Source organism: Corapipo altera, unplaced genomic scaffold (assembly GCF_003945725.1).
Source record: "Corapipo altera isolate COAL_440 unplaced genomic scaffold, ASM394572v1 0, whole genome shotgun sequence".
Taxonomy (NCBI): domain Eukaryota; kingdom Metazoa; phylum Chordata; class Aves; order Passeriformes; family Pipridae; genus Corapipo; species Corapipo altera.
This window is the reverse complement of record NW_020884872.1, coordinates 13,652,329-13,669,521: the sequence shown is the minus strand read 5'-3', so window position 1 is coordinate 13,669,521 and position 17,193 is coordinate 13,652,329. Positions and strand designations below refer to the sequence as shown.

Below are 17,193 nucleotides of genomic sequence, written 5' to 3'. Positions count from 1 at the left end.
ATACAGCTGGAGAAAAAATTGTCAGACTTCAGCTTACACCAGTTTAAGGTGCTTTTTGAACTCAGACCTCCCAAATTAAGTTGAGATTCATCACAACAGCAATATAAAGGCTGGATCTCTTTGCAAATAATTTTGAAATTATTTTACAGTAATGACAGGGGTAGAAAAAAGGTAAGAATATGAAATCAAATTATTTGTTGCAAGAAAGCAAAAGTAAGGCAGTGAAAAAATCACTGTTCAGTTTTGCACGCAGGTCTTTTTTTTTTCTCACAGACAAGAAAATTCTTTAGAGTAGAAAATTATAATGAGAAAATGAAAAACACACTAGGCCACCTTTAAAAGTCAGTTTTAATTGCAGAAACATCATCTTTAATTGTAGAAATAGCCTGAATTCTGAGGACAAGTAGTACAATCTATCTTTTGCTCAAAGTAATTAGTTAAATTCAAAAAGAGAGGCACATGTGAATTAGTCATTAGACTCTCTAAGAACATTCCTTGTCTCTGCTGCAAAGGAACAAAGGATTTTTATGGAAGTGAAATAACACCAAGTTCCAAGATATCACATGAAGAGAACTCTAATAGTTGGGATGACTCCTGGTCCAACAAGACAAACTGGCCAGGGTCATTACAGGTGTGGTGGACAAACTCCTAGACAGGAGAAATTGTTCATGCCTTGCAGGGATTTACACAACAATTTGTTAACAGACTCTGAATTATGAATGAGGTTTTTTTTTTTTCTTCATGCTGGAAAGGTTATAAACAACTCCAGCACAAGCACAACCTTGACAAATTTATTCTGAAAGGTAGTGGGCTTAACAGGGTAACAGTGGCATCAGGTCATATCGCTAACCATGTCACAGTTGACTTTCTGCAGCCTCTTCCATCATCCATCTGTCAAAAAAGTAGGAGCCCTCAGGTGCTCGAAAGACAGATACGAAGCTGTTAAATTCACCAGTGATAGCAACAAGAACTTTTTCTGGACCCTTCCTGAGCACTTTCTACCTTACTTTGCTTCAACACTGTGTTAGGAAAGAGCCAAGACACAGAAGAACATGCTTGTTATAAGACAGTTAGAGAAGTCTTAAAAACTGGACTTGAGCAAGTCTTTTCAGAGACTGATCATTTAGCCAGACCTTGTCCCACCATAGCTATATCAAAAGGTCAGAGAAAAGGGAATAACAATGCCTCCACCATCATCATTCTGGGATCTCATTCAAGGAATGGTCCATGGGCAGGAACAGAGGTCAGGAGGCTCTGATCTCCAACCTCTATGCCATCCAGGCAGGCTGTGTGCCAGGAGCAGAGGTCAATCAAACCCAACTTCTTGCTAATGAGGAGAGTCTTGCCAAGAATTTCAGCAGCAGCTTTCAGATGAACAAGTCTGAATCTCAATGATTTCCAGAGCTAGTGAGTCACTCCAAGCAATGAGCATCCTGGTGTGAAGAGCTGTGGCACTAACCCCAGGAAACCAGTGACTGCCTGGGGGACAGAGCGCTTAGTTTGTATTTGTGCAGCAGCTGAAATCACTGTGCTAGGGATAACCATGCCAAGTCAGTTGACTTGTTAAAGCAATTTTCTGCTACTAACTCTCCTGAGTGGTCATGGGAACCCAGTGCCACCGTGTGGCATGTTGGCCAGGAAGCCACACTGGTGACTCCCCTAGATATGGGGAGGGCAGATGGAGATCCCTGCTGCTCTGCCACTGTATACGGGGGAGGAAGGGAAGGTCTCCCTGGACTCTCTCCTCTTCTCCTGCCAGCCCCCTTTACGCAACTAAATGTGAATTTCCAGTGGCAGCTGTCCATTTGGTCCTGCCAATGTGCACCCCTATCCTCACCAGACCCTGTAGATCCTATGTGGTCTCCAGAGAGACAGACGTGCTACCGTGTGTTCTCCTGGCAGAGGGTAATGAAGTGTTTCTCTACAGGCAGCACAGCATGAATTTTAGCCTTTTGCTAGTCTTTAGCACACTCCCCAAGAGAAGCAGAAACCACTTATATATTACTTCTTCTTCCTAAATTTGCTCTTGGAAAACAGATGAGGAATTATTTTATTTCAAAAAACCCTTCCTTAGGCAGAGGCAAGCATAGCAAATTTCAGCTTGAGCAGTTCTGTGTAGTGATAAAGCAATGAAAATAGAGCTAATGGCAAATATTAAGCAGCCTTAGCCACAGGCAGTTTTACTAGCTCCAGCAGGAATGCGTGGTGTTTTTCCCATAAATACTGCATTGAAGTGCTGTATCTCTCACTCTGCTTCTGCTCAGCTAGCAGCAAAACCCAAAGCAAACTTTTCTGTATGCACAACCCTAACTGAAAACAAAGTAAATTAAATGAACTCTAAGTAGTGCCAATAATAGCTACTGGTTATTTTGCAGTAAAAATACCAATATTTTGTCAGTTTTTAATAACTGTTTTTTCCTGCTGTTTACAATGACAAGAAACTTCTTCCAGTAACAACACAGTTATTCTCATGAAATTATTCGGCGAGTCTTCTCTCAAATGAGCAATATATAAAAAAGCCCTAAACAAAATTACTGAAATGTAATTGTGCTGCAAAGAAACAGAGATAAAGGAGGGTTTATTTCAATTTCCACTTGGTGACTTTGCCTTAATCTCACTCCTGGTGAAACTCTTTTGCAAGAGAATCCATTCAATAATTTTCACTGTCACTGACAAATGGAAAGGAAGACACAGTGCTGGGTAGCATGAAACAATTTCAAGGTTATATATCATATGCATTTATCCTCTTTTATGTTTATAATTTGTAAAAATAATCTGTAATTTTTTTTAGTCTCTTCATTACCTGAAATAAATATTTAAACCATTTGTACAACTGCTCTGCATCTCCGGATGCAAGTATCCTGAGTTTGCAAACAGACTTTTCAGGTAAATTATGATAGTATAATAAATTTATTTAGAATAGCTCTATTCAAAGATTTTTGGAAAAGCTAAAGTTTTACATAAAAAAATGCAAGTTTGGTTCTTCAGCTGGCCTAAACTGTCACTCTGGTGTCTGGATTAGTGGTACTTTTTAAGAGATTCGTGAACTAAACAAGAGTCAACATGCAGCCATCCAGGAACAAAATTCCTAGGTTTCATTTGCAGAGAAAGTGAAGAAAGCATTGCTGTTGTTGAGCCTTCATTGGTGCTCTCCCTTTGCAAAAGACCAGAAGGGCTCATAGCACAGGAGACACTTTCAGTATGTAGCCTGGATGGGGAAGGGGTCTTTTTTCTTCAGATTGTAACATATTAGAATCACCACCCTAGGGGTTATTCAAATCTGACTCTTTCTTTAACACTGTAGTTAAGAGTTTCTTCGGTTGCTGCTAAATAGAAATACTGAGAAAAAAAATAATCAAGAGTGTTGAAAGGCTTTGTGTTGACAGAATATTTCCCAGGTTGAAAAAAAACAAACAGTTTATTGAATATTCTTCAAACATTAGTTAAATGTCAGTTCAGTCCCAAACTGTCTTTCTCCTTCATGGTACCCTGCCCTATTCAGAAACCAAATGATCTTATTGTTTCTCCTGGTGAGTTCACATCACACAAGAGAACGGAGGCTTATGCAACTCCCATGTGGTAACATGGTGACGGAAAAACAGCTTTTTATGCCAAAATCATTCTTACAGAACTTGCCCATCCAATTCTAATTAGAAGTTGGAAAATTTTAATGAAAGAAAACCATGAATATTTTAGAGACAATAGCCCACTGGTAAAGTATTTCAGTTCAGCTCTTCTGCTTCTTTTTTTTTGCCTACCCTCCAGCTTTTGCCAGTGCCTCTCATAGGGGACTCAGAGGTGCACAAATTGTAGTCTCTCCTCCAAGCATTGGCTCTGATTTCCTCTCAGCCAGCTGTGGTCAAAAGACTTGCTGGGGAGAAAAGCTCCTTCTTGCAGAACAGTATTTGTGAGGTCTTGCCAGAACAGCTAGGTTTGTCCAGCACCACTCCATAGTCACTGGCATGGATTTTTAATGAATCATTGCTGAAAAAATAATCCATAATGGTAGCTTACATCTAGAGTTATACAAGGTATTTTCATTTTAGTGACAATGCCCCTAATTTTATCAATCATTTACATGGTAAATACTATGCAGTATGGCTAGATTTTGCAGTCATGATCAAATGTTGTTTCCACAGGTGATATTAATATGTAAGGCTGAAACTAAGTACACAGGCCTGTTGGACATCTCAAAGCACAGGTAGCAGCTAGGGAGATTTATTAACTTGGTTCAATATGGTAGGTACCTAACTTCCATAGATATTGCAAAAGTTAGGTATGTAGGATGCTTAGCTGTTTTGATATACACTCATCAATGTGTAACTGCATTGGCAGGTCTCTAGACAGCTTTAAAACCTATTCCATTAAACCATAAATCTCCTTACAACCACTTGAACTTTGTTTGTGCTAGGACTACCTCCTGAAGGATATGTGGGCATCTGTCTGCTCCCTCACCCCTTGAAAGCCATGTGGAATTATATACATCTCATTCTGTAGCTTTGAGAGTCTGGGCTCTTGCACATGAATCAGATCAGAAATTGGAGTCTTTTTATTAAACTATTTCTGGATTTTTTCAGTTAAAGAAAGCAGGCTACAGAAACTACTCTGGTATTCTGACATACCAGCAGAAAATTAGCTCGAATGCACAGAAATATATAGTTATAATTAAAAGTTAAAGAAGAAAGAAGATTGTATTAAACACCATAGTGATCATAAGCAGTAACACTTAGTTGCTTTAGGTTCTTTAACCACATTTTCCCATTGTAGTTTCCATTTGTTAATTTAAAATGAGTGTGTATTTTCTCCACTTGTGTTTTTTTTAGCTGTAATAGTTGCCATGGTTATCACAAAGACAAATTTAAATTTAAGGAATGCACAAAATTGATTTTTAGTGGTTCATTCTGGAAAATATCTGTGGATGACAGATCTGGTTAATGAAACCTCTCCGCTCAGTCATATTTATTTCACGGGTTTGTTCACCCAGATGGTTAAGACTCTAATGGTTAGGGTACATTCATGAGAGATGGAAACCTGCATCTGGCCCTTAAACTGGCTACATGTTTTACACCAAAGAATCATTGTCGGTTGCAAACAAACAAAAAAAGAGGAGTTATAATCCTGGGAACAGACCTGGGACTTTCTCCTCCTTGGTTAGTACTTGTACCAGGCAGTTCCTGACAGAGGGGAGAATTTATTACTTCTGCCTTCTTCGGCTGCACCTAATGTCCATTCAGTAGCTTAAAGTTTGAAGATGAGAGAGTTACACATCCAGCTGGGGGGAAATCAGGCACTTGACTCAAGTTCCTAAAATATAGGCAGCCAGGACTTTTCCCACTGGCTTCCAAAAAGTGCCCAGCTGTCCCTCTGCTGAAACCTGAGAAACTGAACATTTGCTTTAGGAGAACTTTACAAGACACCCATAATTAAGGTGCAGATTTACCAACCCCTCATCTCAGATTTGCCCTCAGCTGGTGGTCCTGGCTGCCCCTGTGCAGACCCTGCCAGTAGTGCTTTCCTCTCTTTCTCCTCCTCTGTCTGCCTTCAGCTCTGCCCCATTGCATTCCACACCTGCATTCTCGGGCAGCCTGGACAGCAGCGGGACGTCCAGAGGTCTTATGTTGCCATGGGGAAACAAGCCAACTCAAATCATCCCCACCATGGGTATTCCCTGTTAGACTCCTTGCAGCTCTCCAAACTCATCCCTGATTGCTGTCTCTGCTTTTATTTTTTGTTAACAAAAACCATTAAACTGGGAATACTGAAATCCCCACTGAGCCTTTTCCTTTCCCAGAACTGCCATATGCAGCCTGGTGCAGCTGTAATGAGAGTTTCAGAAACACAAAATCAAGCCAATGTAGTAAATTCCCATTGGAAATTATCACTGGCATCTATAAAGTTAAACATTATCCTCTGTCTAATATGAAATCCCTTGGCAGAAACGATGCAAACTTGTCTTCACTAAATGTATTAGCAGAAACGGGGGATAATTCTTGCTAATAAATAGACTGTAAATACTCTGTAGTCTTCCTGCACCTGAAAAGAACAAAGGAAATAGAAAGGTAAAGGAAAAAGGAAGAGAAAGAGAAAAGAAAAAGAAAGTGTTTTTCTGTTTTATTCAGGTTTTTGGTTTGTTTTTTTTTTTACTCTCTCAAGACAAAGTAGAGACTGCACAACTGCAAAATCATTTTCCATGCACCTTGATGGAGGTGGCAACAAATGAACTCCAACTTTTAGACCCACCTAAGGGTTCATGCAGGCAAGATCTTCAAGATGTGTGGGTTCAATGGTTACCCTCATGGTTTTTATGCGATCGTGGCCAAGTCACTTAACTCTGTGTTTCAGTCTCACTTGTGCTCTGGAAGTGATAACTAAAGCCAATTTGTTTTTGCAACTGTGTTTATTTTTGCAAAACCTGCAGATTGCTCAGTACTCATTATTTTCCTGTTTATTTTGTTTTTTGAGAAGATAGAGATAAGGGAGAATTTTCTACTGGGAAAAAATCCAACATACAGCCTCAGATCAAGATGACATTAACCAATCTGCTAGTAAAGCTTTGACTCAAATTATGGGAACAATAGGCCCTCAGGACTTCCACGGGTCCTGTTTCCCCAGGAGACAACACCTCTGCAGGCACAGCGTGTGGGACACAGTGGGCAGTCTGAGGAGTCCTGTGATTCACAGCAGTGGCTCAAGCACAGGCAGAGGCTCCAGGGAACTGAGGCAAACTGAGGCAAACAAACAGGGATTCATGTGACCATTTTCATTGTGGGTGTAAAGATGAAACTTTCTCAATTCACCTAATTGAGAAAGGGTCTTTATAACTGAGAATCTTTAGAATCTGTAATGTTGAGTCAATTTTCCAGCCCAATCAAAAAGCAACATGGAAATATCTAATTTCCAAGAAAAAAAAATCTTTTTTTTTTTCTTTTTCTCCTAATTTTCTCTCATATCATTTGTTTCTTCTCTCCTTGTCCTACATCTGCAAAACTAGGCTTTCTAAGGAATGTCCTAATCCTGCACATTATAGTATAGCAATGCTTTCCTCTTGGCTGAAGCTTAGAGAAGTGATGCCAAAATAAAAGAAAAAAAAGAAAGAAAAATTAAATTAGCCAAGTATTGAGCTTATCACAAAAGGGAGAATGAGAGACATAAAACTTAAGAAAATCCAGGTGTATGGAACAGGCATATACTGCCTTAATTGAAACCAAGAAACATTCTAATTGTTACAAAATGCTAATAAGCAAAACCGCTGGTTCCTTAAATGAACATTTTACTAAATCACAGGCATTTAATTTCCTCTCATGCATTTCAATAGCATGCATTGCCTGAAAATAAAGCACTAAAAGAAATGTGAAGATTCTGTTTACCAAAAAAAGATTTGTTGACACAATTAGAGTTTCTACAAAATGATGTTTTAAAATATTATCCATCAGTTAAGCACAGAGAAAGCACATAATTTGATACTAATTTGTCTCTAGCTCAAAATAGAAGGCACATTTCAGTAAAGTGTTTTGAGTAACCTTAGCAAGGGAATGTAAAGGAACTCCTTGTATGACTAAGAGGATGGAAAAACCTGTCACTTTGGAAAGCCCAGGGATGCAATATCCATATATTGCTAATCAGAGCAACTTCATAAGTGCACTTTTTAAAGAACTGCAACTGATTAACAAGTGGAATTGATTTTTATTTCAGCCCATCAGCCCACACATTGGTAGGACCATTTGACCTGAGGACAGATAACCTGTCTGTGATCTGGAAAAGCAGAATTGTGGAACAGAATTAAGACATTTTGCCTAGAATTATTCTGGAAGGTTTAGGTTAGTTATCTACGTTTGGTATGACCTTCATGAAATAGAAACCTTTTTGTTTTCATTTTATTCCTCTGACTGGGCAATTGGAATATCCCTGGTCTTTCTGCTAAAACGTCAGAATGGCCCTTGAAGCAAACTCAATTCCAAGTCTGCCTACAGATTTTCTCAGGACAAATCATTCTCACTGAAGGACAACCTCATTTCTTACCTTTCTTTCCTACTGAAAAAGATGAGTGAGTAACCCTCCCCCATTTAGCCTTGGGAGCTATTCAGGAACTGCAGTGACAGACATCACCATTTCATTGAGGCTCAGCATTAAGTATTCAGACTTTTCAAAGGTTCAGTAGAGGCATGAGTTGGCATTCACTGTTTGCTAACCAGTCTTCCATGTCCTCTGTCCACAAAACCTTAACAATAGAACTGGCCCTGCTTTATTCAGAAAATTGAGTTATTAATGTATGGGGAAATGTATGCCCTGAGAATACTGGCACAGACAACATGAACACTGACAGCTTAAAGGGACATGCTTCTGAGAAATTAAGTCTGTATTTACGCTGAGACTGCAGGTTCACAGAACTGAATGGCCAAAACCTCAAATAACTTCTACAAAAGCATATTTTTCATTTCAGTGGTCAAATTCAGTGCTTCAACAAATTTAGAAAATTCATTGAAGATACATGAACTATTACACACACATTATTCCCTACAAGTTGAAGTTCAGTTCTTAATCTTTTTATAAACCTAATGCAAGTAACAATTTTAGTGAAGCTACACCAACAAATGGAAAACAAAACAATGAGAGTAGGTCCTTTGCTTTAGCATAAAATGAGTGATAAATAAAGCCTTATGAACTGTTTAAGCCAACCCAATAAAAGTGTTGCTGTGCAGAAGACTGGTAAAAGTCTAGCATAAGCTTAGGAAAGATAAATGTGAAACAGTACAGACATCTCAACTGTGTAAGGTTTATAGCAGTGTAACGTGTATTTCAGCAATATAAAAATATATTTAATCAAATGTACAGAAAACTGTTTTATGAAGGAATGTTGTATTGTGTTCTGACTCTACTCTTCCACTGAGTCTTTTGCTTCCATAGGTCACACACAAGAAACAATTGCTTTTTTTCAACCTTTACCCAAAATCTTTCCCATCCATTATAATATAAAAAAAGTTAACTTCCCTCTTTTAGATTTTACAGAAGGTTTTTTGCATCTTCTGAATAGAGATTGATCTGATCAATGATGGCAGGCTGCTTCAAGGATACTGACACATGTGTGACACCCACAGAGACCATTCCCATTTCCTGGGAAGGCTGGTGTAGTTTCCTCAGTCATCTTCATTTTCACTTTACCATTTCCCCATGCTTTCTCACAAGGTATCTCAAGTACCTTGCTAGAGGACAAATCTTACAGTTCTAGATTTATCTTAATTTTCTATAAACAGTCATTCTCACCAGCTGTGTTTGCTGCTCTATTGGACTATACCATCTCACAGCAGGCCCCGAAGTGCATCAGCTCCATTAGAAGCAGTTTAGTCATGCATAGGATCAGGGGATGAAATACTTACCAAAATCTCTCCTACTCCTTCACAACAACAACAAAAAAACCCAACGGAACAAACTCCCAAGAAAAAAAACACGGTGCCTGAGTATCTGCTTGCACACCCCTATCAGCTATTTCAGGGCAGCATCATTCACCAAAGGTAAGCTCAGATCCATCAGGCAAATTTGGCTGCCCAAACATTTCTCTTCATGATTCTGAATATTTTATGCACTCTTTCTTTTAATATTGACCTTTGTAATTTGATTTCTGTTAACTGTAAGTTCAAAACTGCTCCTTGGTTCTGGTAGGGAATTGCTTTTTCACAGCAGCACCCTGAGGCACACCAAAGTAACAAGGAAATTCAACCAGACATGCTCCTCTTTGCACTCCTTGCTTGCCAACAGGAGTCAACAAAGTGCTGCTGCCAGGAGGCCAGCTACCTGTAAGCTACCTGTAAGCTACCTGTAGTAGCAATGCCCAAATTTAGGGTACTGCTGATGTTTTTCTATATGTCCTTGAGCACACAGAGGACACATTTGTCCCATTCCTGTAAGTGTTCCAGGTCAGGTTGGATGAGGCTTTGAGCAACCTGGTCTAGTAGAAGATGTCCTTACCCATGGCAGAGAAGCTGGAACAACATAGTCTTTAAGGTTCCTTCCACCTCAAACCAGTGTATGGTTCTATGTTTATCTGAAGGTTGTAGGTCCATCTGACATTCTCAGAGCATCATGGTTGCTCTTCTTTCCATGGATGACCCATTCCATCAAGAAGCCCACACTTTCAAAGCATCAAGGTAGTAGGCCCATGTACTGGGCAAAGCAGTAATAATTTTGATGAGCCTGACAGACAGTGCCATGAACCTGCCTGGCGAATCCTTTTGATGCCTGGTCCACAAAGATACACCAGGTGAGAATTTTTCTGAGAGATTAATTTCACAGAAAGAATATACACTGTGCATTTTTTTTTGCCAACAAGTGATGAAAATTAAATCACGGAAATTTTCTTAATTCTCATTCTGCCTACAAAAAACACTCAAAACTAAACAGACAACAAAAACCACAGGAAAAAAAATAAGGAAAGTAAAGTTCTCATGCAAATCATTTAGTAAATATAAAAGATTAGTTTTGTGCTTAGCAAACACCCAAACATTAAGGAGTAGATGTATCTTACATACTGAACGGAAATCCTATCTTGTTTAGGATCCAAAGAGGAGCCCGGAACTGGGCACTGATGCTGAAAGGGTGAAAGAATCTGAGAATAACATGAACATATACAAAATGGGAAATGAGATTTATATGTGAAAGTCAAAGTCAGCATCTTGCCCTTTCAAGCAAATTGCATTTGCAGGAAAAAATACATCCCAGCACTTAGTTCACACAGAATTCAATAGGTTTCTACACATATACATGGGGACCTGTTTACATAAACTCCAGTGAGGAACACGAACATGGAGTAATAAGAATAATAGATTTCTATTCTTAGTATTGAATCACTAATAATGAAGGAAATCAGTGCAGTGAAATTTCTTTTTCAAATACAACAAACACCATTCCAAACTCATCATGAATTTTTGTGCCCAAGGCTGAGTGGGGAGATTGTACATTCCATGTACAATTCTTAAAAACAACATCGTAACTGAATGATTCAGAAATATTGAGTCTTGGAGCAGTTATTTTTCCCAGGGCTTCAGAGTAACATTTCGAAATCCCAACAGAAAGTCCCCGTAAAAATGCAGGGGTCCAACAGTACATAGTCTATGGCAAAACACTATTCATCAGTAAAAGTCTATGGTCTAACAGTCTCCATGCTCTCCAATTGAAGCTTTCTGGGTTTATTTGCCCTAGAAGTTGTCTCTACTTCCAGTCCTCCAATGCAGGCACGTCAATAGGCAGGCTCCCCTCCTCTGGTACAAGGTTCCTAGGAAGCATTAAAGGAGAAGGCATCAGGAAGCTACTTCTGCTGCTTCCCCAGCCCCTGCTTAGTCTACCAACACCATGCAAGCAGCCATTCAAGCTTCTTGCTGTTCCTCTGGTTCCTCCTGTCTCTCCTGTTAGCATGTGTCACAAAGATGTACGCCACGGAACTGCCACTTGGCAACTTCCAACTCTCATCATTGGGCTCTCAAAAAGATCCTCACACTTTACCTCTTGTTAAAGGCCAGCTAGTACTTAAAAGAACCCCAGTAGATTGCTTCTTTCAACAGCTTTTGAAGGTATCTGACTTTCTTAATGTTTTTTTTCCCCCTTCTCTCTTTATTAACTTCACCTTCTAATTAGGTCCCACAAAGATACAGCTTTTCATTTAACTTAAAAGGTTCATTGACCCTCTGGCATACTGTTATAACCCGTAACCTGTGAGTACAGTAATTAGGACATTATAAAACACTGAGCTGATCTGTACACTTCACATTCAGAGGAAGAGACGTGTGCTGTGTTGTAAAGAGAGCTGGCTGAAGCAAGAGAAGCCCAAAGTGAAGCAAAAATTAATATTTTAAAAAAGAAAGTGGGGATTATTCATGGGAAGAAGAGATTGATTGGAGCAACAAACTTCAAGGAGAGATGCTAAGGGCAGCACTCAATTTGCTTCAAGAAAGCTCCAGCAGCAGTAAGCAATAAAAGACAAGCAAAAGGTAGGAGAAGGAAGGGCAGCAATCACTCTCTGACTTTTGTAACACATTCCTACTGCAGCAGACTAGCTGTAACAGAGCACATGATAAGAAACTAGTCGAGAGTCATCTTTTAGCACATGCTGCTCCTAGTGTGACCCGTGAGACAAAGATGGACCCAAACTGTCTTCACTACATTCATACAGTCATGTAACTCCACAAGGATATTCATGCAAATTCAATAGGTCAACTTAATCATCAAGGAAATAATAGCACCTTTCCTAAAATGTTTTTCTTGTGAAGACAACTGGTTCATTTTATTCTTATTTACTATTACATTGTTTTTCAGCCAATAAAAAAAGAATGTGTCAAAATGTCTGACAACACCAACCACCAAGAGACAGATGAAACTGCAGATACAAGCCAGTGTTATACATCACTGTGAGTATGAAGCATGATTTCAAGCACTTTTTTCAGACATCCCTGAAAGTAATGGTTTATGAACCACATCCTTGGCTTTTTAATCAGCACAGATATACTGCCTTCAACAGGAGTACACTGCTAAATATACGTGTACTGATGTACAATATGATACACTAAAACAAGTATATCATGCTTAGATCTATGTCAAAGTAAAAAACGCATTAATTGTGTACATGGAACTGTATTTGTACCAATGGAGAATGTAGCTCATTAAATTGCTAGATTTAATGACAAGATTGTTAACAGTACAGAGATATCTGCAAAATCCTTTGGATCATCCTGGATTATCTCTTCAGCTTTTCCTCTTACATAATTTTTAATTTCCTTGTCAGTTAATCCTGTTATGGAGGAGGTTTTGAACAAACACTCTAATTTTTGCATGTTCTAAGTGGTATATGATGCAAATTGATTTCCACGATATCACTTTTCTATTGTGACCCTTCACTGTTTAAGCTCTGCAATAATATTACATAACGGAGCCCACACATCACCCTTCCCTCTTTTATAACACAGTCACATCACAGCATGTACTTTTACGAGCACCTCAGAAAAATGCCTTGCTGGCTCTAAAACCCACACACAATTCTTTTTCCTTCTATTTTTTTTCCCACAGAAATTCTGATTTGTTTCTTCAACATCAGTTATTTATCCCTGTAGCAGCCTGAAAAAATAGGCAATGTTAGTCTCTCTTGTAAATCCTGAATAAGCGATGTTAACGATTACAGTTTACAAAACCGTTGCTGCCAGAGACACTTCAAAGTTCATCAGTGAAATAAAGTGCGCCTTAAAGTCTAGTGCTATTCCTATTAATCAAAGCTTTTCCAGTCTATAGAAGCAGGCATGCTTTGAGAGCATGTGTGTCTGGGGAACTCAGCTTGCTGTAATTCCATAAACATTCCTCTTCCCTGCAGAATCATGAGGCTGAAGGGAATCAATCAGGTATGATACAACCTGCAGCAAAAATGCTGAGATCCAGTCCAGGGGCACACCTTCTACCTCGCCAGTAGGGTGTTTGTGAAGCTGGTGCCTTAACACAAAGACCCTCATTTCGTGTTTGGCCAGTAGAAAGAGAAAAGGCTGTGGTGATGCACAAACAAACTTTATTGCAAGTTCAAAAACCTTTCTTCTTTTCTTTTTTTTTTTTTAATTTTCCATTATATTAGAATATATAACACCACTACATCCACAGTGCACCTAATGGTTTTAAAGGAAGGAGTTTCTGGAAGAAACAGCTATTCCAGTTTTTCTTTGACCATATTATTTCTCTCAAATATCATGTTTATCAACCATGCTTTGCTTTCACATGTGGTAGAAAGCTTTTTCTATAGGTGGCGCTCATGAGATCCAGGTAAGCGTGCGACGACAATTTTGGTATTTGCTTGTTTAAAACAGAGTTCATGTCAGTGATAAACAAACCTCAAAAGACATATTCCAGGCAAAGGGAATGTTTGTGTGGATTCCAGTACTCCATCTCTCTCCAACAGGCTGCTACCCAGCCTTTTCACAATCAGCATAAGAACTCACATATGTTCCCATTTTGTTTCCATATTTTCCTTTTTGTAAACCAAAGAGGTCCATAAGAGATTATGCAATGAAAGACATTTTCTCTGCTCATCTAGACCTGATCCCCAAACATGATAAAATATTGCAAATAATTGGAACTATAAGAGCCAACTCTCACCTAAGCTGTCAGAAAAGACTGGGAAGCACCTGCAAAGGACTAAGGGCATTTGGCAGCATGTCAGAGGGATTAAATAAAGAACAAAAACTGCATGGTCTTTGAAGGAGGTAGCACAGAGGAGAAAATAATGAAGAGAAAAAGACAGCATAAATAATGTTTCAGAACTGGAAGTGTCATAATCAGGTCAAAATGGAAAAAAAGATGGCTTTGGCAATTTGTGTGCTTACAGCTTGAAGGGAGATCAGAGAGCGAGTGCTATCATAGACAAGGAAGGATGTAAAGGGGTCTGGAGGAGGAGATTTAAAGTTGTTTCTGTCTGAGTTTCCTCATTGTAGAGTTCAGAGCTTTGGTATTCTAGCCTTATTGAGACATCATCATAATAATATAAGCACCAACCATAATCATTTCTGCTCCTCCTTTTTTTCAATCTCACATTTCACAGTTTAAAAATTCATCATGGTGGATGAATAGACTGGCTATATTTATAATATTGAGTTGTTGGTCCATTTACACAACAGGTGCAACAAAAAAAGCTACCCTTGAATTTCTACTCTCCATTAACCTTGCCAGCAAATGAAATCTGTGCCAGTTTAGGAAAACATCACATTTTTTTCTGGTTACGGGTAGAGAAGGAGGAGAGGAACAGGTAGCAACAACCTTGTCTCTCTTTTGGTTTGGGGTTTATGCCAGCTGCATTGTTTGTATTTAGGCTTTGTTTTCTGGCATTTTCCCTTTAAGCATATATCTCTATTAACACAAACACATTATGAGAAGACTACAAGGTTAGATTTACAAAGTCAGCTACTCAAATGCACTGGAACACCAAAATTTGGGTTGTCTTCAAAAATAAGTATCGGGAGGCATAGAACTGAAGCACCATTTTACAGAGCAATCTTGGTTAAAAGTAATCAATGTCTATATCCTGTATGAACCAGCTACTACCAGAGACAAGAAATGTGGTTGGATAGTGAGCTTTGCAAGCATTTTCCAGCAGCAAAGAAACTTTGTCTTCTGCTCCTCTGGGTGTGGGGTGTTCAGTATCCTCAGGTTTCAGCCATTCTCCCTCTCATTGCTTTCCACGCATTTTCTCTTCTTTCCTGTACACCTGCCCTGGCACCTCACCCCTCTCTGCTCTGCTTCAATACCCAGCCTTCTCTGGTTTGTGTTTTCACTGATATACAACCCCACTGGGGTACTGCTACTTCACCTCCTGGGTCTCCAACTGTTTCTCCCACCCTGGTATGCTCATCCTGTTTTGTGCCAATTCTTTTTTGCTTTCTGATCACTAAGACTTACACACAAAATTCCCTCCAGGTCACAAAGGAAGCACCAGTCTCTGGGAGCTCCCCATTCCTGATCTACATTTCTGACCCTCTCTCCATTCTTCCCTAACTTGTTCCTGGCAAAGATGGACATTCTTTTGACACTAAGCTTTCAGGGTAAACAAAATATTTTTTCCTTAATTTTATTCTTGGAAACAGCTCTCTTACTTCAGCTGAAATACAGAAAAAGTCTTGAAAGGAAAAGGCTGCTTTTAGAGTCTTGAACTGTCCTTGCACTGATAGCCTTCCTAGGAGATACAATCCAGTACTGTGTTGTTCAGATAATTTTGATAATGCTTAAGTTAGATTATCAGAAAAAAAAAATAATGGGAGCACACTAATTTAAATTCACCCAGTAAATGTTCTTGAGTGAGTTCTTTCAAAGCCTCCTTGGTCAACAGTAAACCATGTTTATGAACTTTGATCACAAACGAATTTCATGAGAGGTGATTTTTTTTTTTTTTTTTTTTTTTTTAGAAAAAAGGAAACATGAGCTTCTGTTTGTTCGGCATGTCTACAGTCCCACTTCTGGGAGCCAACATAGTCATACTAATATATCACTGTCACTGTTTGAAAAACAGCCCCAAATTTATGGCAGGCGCCAAACCCTAAAATAAACATATAACAAACAGTTCTGGGAGCAGTAGAAGCAGCAAAGCTTGATTTATTACAGATGAATTATGGCTGAATTTGCTAACAAACTAAGCTCTGACCAATGCTTTTGCCTTGGTTGAAACAGTCAAAACATCTATTTCACCTGTGGTCTGCCTAGTGCAATCGAGGGTGTGCTCATGTTAAGTCTATCCCTTACTGGTCCCTTTGTTTTACCTAGTCACTTATCATCTTCAAAACCACTGGAAAATGGTGTATCTAAGTCCTCTAAAATTCAGCAATCCAGCTTGAAAGTCATGAGAGGAATTATCTATATATCTGTATTCTCTACACACAGAGAATAGTGGGAACAATAAATCTTAAACCTATGCAGTAAACTAGATATTTTTCCATAATTTTCCAAGCATTGACATAACTTTCCTTTCTTAAATATGTCTATAATATCCATTGATTCTGTAGATCATACCTGAGCTATTTTTAGGTCATAGAAATATAAAATTCAAATTGTAATATGAGGGATCTGCAATACCTTAGTGAGAAATAACTGTTTATAGAGGAATGTGTCAAAGCCAGCCTTTGATGCCACTGACTGCTATTACATGTTTATGCAGCAAAGGCACACACATTCTGCTGTGGGGCACCTGTATTGGAAGCTTTTGGGTCTAACAACTGAAAGTCTTTCAACTTGGTTTTCACTTTGTTTCTTAAATGTCTTAGTGAGAATATCCAATATAAAAAATTTAATGTGATTTCTCCAGACTGCAGGAGGTATATGAAAATTGATGACACATTCCCACGAGTACAGTTTACACTACGGGGAACAAACGATTCCAAAAGTCAAAGACAGTGAAGACAAAGACCTCCTAATGTGAGGGACCAGAGTTGAAAATTAGTGGGGAAATAAGCAAGGGGAAAATAAAGAACTGATAAGTCAGATAGAATAACACCAAATCTCTGAATAATCTACAGTAATTTCCACACCCTCCAAAAATGCAAACAGTTCTTTGAATTAATGTGGTCATGTAGAATACATATTGCTATTCCACCAGCCCATGTGAATACCGATTTCAACCCTAGGAAGAATATGTTCTTTCAGGGCACTCATTGATAACTGTTTGAATACGTGTTCTGTTTATCCTAT

The 17,193-nt window shown here is 38.9% G+C and overlaps 1 long non-coding RNA gene across 1 annotated transcript in view; it reads right to left on the bottom strand.

The window, feature by feature from the left end:
• Positions 1–8,448: 8,448 nt before the first annotated feature.
• LOC113944315 overlaps positions 8,449–17,193 on the bottom strand; it is a 14,417-nt gene continuing 5,672 nt past the window's right edge. Inside the window, exon 4 of the long non-coding RNA XR_003526640.1 lies at positions 8,449–11,266. This is a non-coding gene — a long non-coding RNA (uncharacterized LOC113944315). The remainder of the gene's footprint in view (positions 11,267–17,193) is intronic.